Below are 7,160 nucleotides of genomic sequence, written 5' to 3' on the forward strand. Positions count from 1 at the left end.
GTGCCACGCGTGTTTGTTGTAGTGTAAATGTTTGTCAATCATTTACCATATATTTCAAACCTGTGACTTAAACGTCCTTTGTTCCCTGTCAAGGCGAAACTCATCAAATTTTCATTCATCGAGATCGACCTGACACGGAATCGTCGTGCGGGCCCACTCTAGCGCAATATAATGGCGAAACTAATTAAGATACACAAAGTGCCACGCGTGTTTGTTGTAGTGTAAATGTTTGTCAATCATTTACCCTATATTTCAAACCTGTGACTTAAACGTCCTTTGTTCCCTGCCAAGGCGAAACTCATCAAATTTTCATTGGTCGAGATCGACCTGACACGGAATCGTCGCGCGGACCCACTCTAGCGCGATCTAATGGCGAAACTAATTAAGATGCACAAAGTGCCACGCGTGTTTGTTGTAGTGTAAATGTTTGTCAATCATTTACCCTATATTTCAAACCTGTGACTTAAACGTCCTTTGTTCCCTGCCAAGGCGAAACTCATCAAATTTTCATTGGTCGAGATCGACCTGACACGGAATCGTCGTGCGGGCCCACTCTAGCGCAATATAATGGCGAAACTAATTAAGATGCACAAAGTGCCACGCGTGTTTGTTGTAGTGTAAATGTTTGTCAATCATTTACCCTATATTTCAAACCTGTGACTTAAACGTCCTTTGTTCCCTGCCAAGGCGAAACTCATCAAATTTTCATTGGTCGAGATCGACCTGACACGGAATCGTCGCGCGGACCCACTCTAGCGCGATCTAATGGCGAAACTAATTAAGATGCACAAAGTGCCACGCGTGTTTGTTGTAGTGTAAATGTTTGTCAATCATTTACCCTATATTTCAAACCTGTGACTTAAACGTCCTTTGTTTCCTGTCAAGGCGAAACTCATGAAATTTTCATTGATCGAGATCGACCTGACACGGAATCGTCGCGCGGACCCACTCTAGCGCGATCTAATTGCGAAACTAATTAAGATGCACAAAGTGCCACGCGTGTTTGTTGTAGTGTAAATGTTTGTCAATCATTTACCATATATTTCAAACCTGTGACTTAAATGTCCTTTGTTCGCTGTCAAGGCGAAACTCATCAAATTTTCATTCATCGAGATAGATGTGGAGACTGAGTCCTCGTGAAAGCCAACTTTGACGCGCTCTAATGGCGAAACTAATTAAGATGCACAAAGTGCCACGCGTGTTTGTTGTAGTGTAAATGTTTGTCAATCATTTAGCATATATTTCAAACCTGTGACTTAAACGTCCTTTGTTCCCTGTCAAGGCGAAACTCATCAAATTTTCATTCATCGAGATAGATGTGGCGACTGAGTCCTCGTGAAAGCCAACTTGGACGCGCTCTAATGGCAAAACTAATTAAGATGCACAAAGTGCCACGCGTGTTTGTTGTAGTGTAAATGTTTGTCAATCATTTACCATATATTTCAAACCTGTGACTTAAACGTCCTTTGTTCCCTGTCAAGGCGAAACTCATCAAATTTTCATTCATCGAGATAGATGTGGCGACTGAGTCCTCGTGAAAGCCAACTTGGACGCGCTCTAATGGCGAAACTAATTAAGATGCACAAAGTGCCACGCGTGTTTTTGTAGTGTAAATGTTTGTCAATCATTTACCATATATTTCAAACCTGTGACTTAAACGTCCTTTGTTCCCTGTCAAGGCGAAACTCATCAAATTTTCATTCATCGAGATAGATGTGGCGACTGAGTCCTCGTGAAAGCCATCTTGGACGCGCGCTAATGGCGAAACTAATTAAGATGCACAAAGTGCCACGCGTGTTTGTTGTAGTGTAAATGTTTGTCAATCATTTACCATATATTTCAAACCTGTGACTTAAACGTCCTTTGTTCCCTGTCAAGGCGAAACTCATCAAATTTTCATTCATCGAGATAGATGTGGCGACTGAGTCCTCGTGAAAGCCAACTTGGACGCGCTCTAATGGCGAAACTAATTAAGATGCACAAAGTGCCACGCGTGTTTGTTGTAGTGTAAATGTTTGTCAATCATTTACCATATATTTCAAACCTGTGACTTAAACGTCCTTTGTTCCCTGTCAAGGCGAAACTCATCAAATTTTCATTCATCGAGATAGATGTGGCGACTGAGTCCTCGTGAAAGCCATCTTGGACGCGCTCTAATGGCGAAACTAATTAAGATGCACAAAGTGCCACGCGTGTTTGTTGTAGTGTAAATGTTTGTCAATCATTTACCATATATTTCAAACCTGTGACTTAAACGTCCTTTGTTCCCTGTCAAGGCGAAACTCATCAAATTTTCATTCATCGAGATCGACCTGACACGGAATCGTCGTGCGGGCCCACTCTAGCGCAATATAATGGCGAAACTAATTAAGATACACAAAGTGCCACGCGTGTTTGTTGTAGTGTAAATGTTTGTCAATCATTTACCCTATATTTCAAACCTGTGACTTAAATGTCCTTTGTTCCCTGTCAAGGCGAAACTCATCAAATTTTCATTCATCGAGATAGATGTGGAGACTGAGTCCTCGTGAAAGCCAACTTTGACGCGCTCTAATGGCGAAACTAATTAAGATGCACAAAGTGCCACGCGTGTTTGTTGTAGTGTAAATGTTTGTCAATCATTTAGCATATATTTCAAACCTGTGACTTAAACGTCCTTTGTTCCCTGTCAAGGCGAAACTCATCAACTTTTCATTCATCGAGATAGATGTGGCGACTGAGTCCTCGTGAAAGCCAACTTGGACGCGCTCTAATGGCAAAACTAATTAAGATGCACAAAGTGCCACGCGTGTTTGTTGTAGTGTAAATGTTTGTCAATCATTTACCATATATTTCAAACCTGTGACTTAAACGTCCTTTGTTCCCTGTCAAGGCGAAACTCATCAAATTTTCATTCATCGAGATAGATGTGGCGACTGAGTCCTCGTGAAAGCCATCTTGGACGCGCTCTAATGGCGAAACTAATTAAGATGCACAAAGTGCCACGCGTGTTTGTTGTAGTGTAAATGTTTGTCAATCATTTACCCTATATTTCAAACCTGTGACTTAAACGTCCTTTGTTCCCTGCCAAGGCGAAACTCATCAAATTTTCATTGGTCGAGATCGACCTGACACGGAATCGTCGCGCGGACCCACTCTAGCGCGATCTAATGGCGAAACTAATTAAGATGCACAAAGTGCCACGCGTGTTTGTTGTAGTGTAAATGTTTGTCAATCATTTACCCTATATTTCAAACCTGTGACTTAAACGTCCTTTGTTTCCTGTCAAGGCGAAACTCATGAAATTTTCATTGATCGAGATCGACCTGACACGGAATCGTCGCGCGGACCCACTCTAGCGCGATCTAATTGCGAAACTAATTAAGATGCACAAAGTGCCACGCGTGTTTGTTGTAGTGTAAATGTTTGTCAATCATTTACCATATATTTCAAACCTGTGACTTAAATGTCCTTTGTTCGCTGTCAAGGCGAAACTCATCAAATTTTCATTCATCGAGATAGATGTGGAGACTGAGTCCTCGTGAAAGCCAACTTTGACGCGCTCTAATGGCGAAACTAATTAAGATGCACAAAGTGCCACGCGTGTTTGTTGTAGTGTAAATGTTTGTCAATCATTTACCATATATTTCAAACCTGTGACTTAAACGTCCTTTGTTCCCTGTCAAGGCGAAACTCATCAAATTTTCATTCATCGAGATAGATGTGGCGACTGAGTCCTCGTGAAAGCCATCTTGGACGCGCTCTAATGGCGAAACTAATTAAGATGCACAGAGTGCCACGCGTGTTTGTTGTAGTGTAAATGTTTGTCAATCATTTACCATATATTTCAAACCTGTGACTTAAACGTCCTTTGTTCCCTGTCAAGGCGAAACTCATCAAATTTTCATTCATCGAGATACATGTGGCGACTGAGTCCTCGTGAAAGCCAACTTGGACGCGCTCTAATGGCGAAACTAATTAAGATGCACAAAGTGCCACGCGTGTTTTTGTAGTGTAAATGTTTGTCAATCATTTACCATATATTTCAAACCTGTGACTTAAACGTCCTTTGTTCCCTGTCAAGGCGAAACTCATCAAATTTTCATTCATCGAGATAGATGTGGCGACTGAGTCCTCGTGAAAGCCATCTTGGACGCGCGCTAATGGCGAAACTAATTAAGATGCACAAAGTGCCACGCGTGTTTGTTGTAGTGTAAATGTTTGTCAATCATTTACCATATATTTCAAACCTGTGACTTAAACGTCCTTTGTTCCCTGTCAAGGCGAAACTCATCAAATTTTCATTCATCGAGATAGATGTGGCGACTGAGTCCTCGTGAAAGCCAACTTGGACGCGCTCTAATGGCGAAACTAATTAAGATGCACAAAGTGCCACGCGTGTTTGTTGTAGTGTAAATGTTTGTCAATCATTTACCATATATTTCAAACCTGTGACTTAAACGTCCTTTGTTCCCTGTCAAGGCGAAACTCATCAAATTTTCATTCATCGAGATAGATGTGGCGACTGAGTCCTCGTGAAAGCCATCTTGGACGCGCTCTAATGGCGAAACTAATTAAGATGCACAAAGTGCCACGCGTGTTTGTTGTAGTGTAAATGTTTGTCAATCATTTACCATATATTTCAAACCTGTGACTTAAACGTCCTTTGTTCCCTGTCAAGGCGAAACTCATCAAATTTTCATTCATCGAGATAGATGTGGAGACTGAGTCCTCGTGAAAGCCAACTTTGACGCGCTCTAATGGCGAAACTAATTAAGATGCACAAAGTGCCACGCGTGTTTGTTGTAGTGTAAATGTTTGTCAATCATTTAGCATATATTTCAAACCTGTGACTTAAACGTCCTTTGTTCCCTGTCAAGGCGAAACTCATCAACTTTTCATTCATCGAGATAGATGTGGCGACTGAGTCCTCGTGAAAGCCAACTTGGACGCGCTCTAATGGCAAAACTAATTAAGATGCACAAAGTGCCACGCGTGTTTGTTGTAGTGTAAATGTTTGTCAATCATTTACCATATATTTCAAACCTGTGACTTAAACGTCCTTTGTTCCCTGTCAAGGCGAAACTCATCAAATTTTCATTCATCGAGATAGATGTGGCGACTGAGTCCTCGTGAAAGCCATCTTGGACGCGCTCTAATGGCGAAACTAATTAAGATGCACAAAGTGCCACGCGTGTTTGTTGTAGTGTAAATGTTTGTCAATCATTTACCATATATTTCAAACCTGTGACTTAAACGTCCTTTGTTCCCTGTCAAGGCGAAACTCATCAAATTTTCATTCATCGAGATCGACCTGACACGGAATCGTCGTGCGGGCCCACTCTAGCGCAATATAATGGCGAAACTAATTAAGATACACAAAGTGCCACGCGTGTTTGTTGTAGTGTAAATGTTTGTCAATCATTTACCCTATATTTCAAACCTGTGACTTAAATGTCCTTTGTTCCCTGTCAAGGCGAAACTCATCAAATTTTCATTCATCGAGATAGATGTGGAGACTGAGTCCTCGTGAAAGCCAACTTTGACGCGCTCTAATGGCGAAACTAATTAAGATGCACAAAGTGCCACGCGTGTTTGTTGTAGTGTAAATGTTTGTCAATCATTTAGCATATATTTCAAACCTGTGACTTAAACGTCCTTTGTTCCCTGTCAAGGCGAAACTCATCAACTTTTCATTCATCGAGATAGATGTGGCGACTGAGTCCTCGTGAAAGCCAACTTGGACGCGCTCTAATGGCAAAACTAATTAAGATGCACAAAGTGCCACGCGTGTTTGTTGTAGTGTAAATGTTTGTCAATCATTTACCATATATTTCAAACCTGTGACTTAAACGTCCTTTGTTCCCTGTCAAGGCGAAACTCATCAAATTTTCATTCATCGAGATAGATGTGGCGACTGAGTCCTCGTGAAAGCCATCTTGGACGCGCTCTAATGGCGAAACTAGTTAAGATGCACAAAGTGCCACGCGTGTTTGTTGTAGTGTAAATGTTTGTCAATCATTTACCATACATTTCAAACCTGTGACTTAAACGTCCTTTGTTCCCTGTCAAGGCGAAACTCATCAAATTTTCATTCATCGAGATAGATGTGGCGACTGAGTCCTCGTGAAAGCCAACTTGGACGCGCTCTAATGGCGAAACTAATTAAGATGCACAAAGTGCCACGCGTGTTTGTTGTAGTGTAAATGTTTGTCAATCATTTACCATATATTTCAAACCTGTGACTTAAACGTCCTTTGTTCCCTGTCAAGGCGAAACTCATCAAATTTTCATTCATCGAGATAGATGTGGCGACTGAGTCCTCGTGAAAGCCATCTTGGACGCGCTCTAATGGCGAAACTAATTAAGATGCACAAAGTGCCACGCGTGTTTGTTGTAGTGTAAATGTTTGTCAATCATTTACCATATATTTCAAACCTGTGACTTAAACGTCCTTTGTTCCCTGTCAAGGCGAAACTCATCAAATTTTCATTCATCGAGATAGATGTGGCGACTGAGTCCTCGTGAAAGCCAACTTGGACGCGCTCTAATGGCGAAACTAATTAAGATGCGCAACGTGCCACGGGTGTTTGTTGTAGTGTAAATGCTTGTCAACCATTTACCATATATTTCAAACCTGTGACTTAAACGTCCTTTGTTCCCTGTCAAGGCGAAACTCATCAAATTTTCATTCATCGAGATACATGTGGCGACTGAGTCCTCGTGAAAGCCAACATGGACGCGCTCTAATGGCGAAACTAATTAAGATGCACAAAGGGCCACGCGTGTTTGTTGTAGTGTAAATGTTTGTCAATCATTTACCATATATTTCAAACCTGTGACTTAAACGTCCTTTGTTCCCTGTCAAGGCGAAACTCATCAAATTTTCGTTCATCGAGATAGATGTGGCGACTGAGTCCTCGTGAAAGCCAACTTGGACGCGCTCTAATGGCGAAATTAATTAAGATGCACAAAGTGCCACGCGTGTTTGTTGTAGTGTAAATGTTTGTCAATCATTTACCATATATTTCAAACCTGTGACTTAAACGTCCTTTGTTCCCTGTCAACGCGAAACTCATCCAATTTTCATTCATCGAGATAGATGTGGCGACTGAGTCCTCGTGAAAGCCATCTTGGACGCGCTCTAATGGCGAAACTAATTAAGATGCACAGAGTGCCAC

This window comes from Ornithodoros turicata, chromosome 3, assembly GCF_037126465.1.
Source record: "Ornithodoros turicata isolate Travis chromosome 3, ASM3712646v1, whole genome shotgun sequence".
NCBI lineage: Eukaryota > Metazoa > Arthropoda > Arachnida > Ixodida > Argasidae > Ornithodoros > Ornithodoros turicata.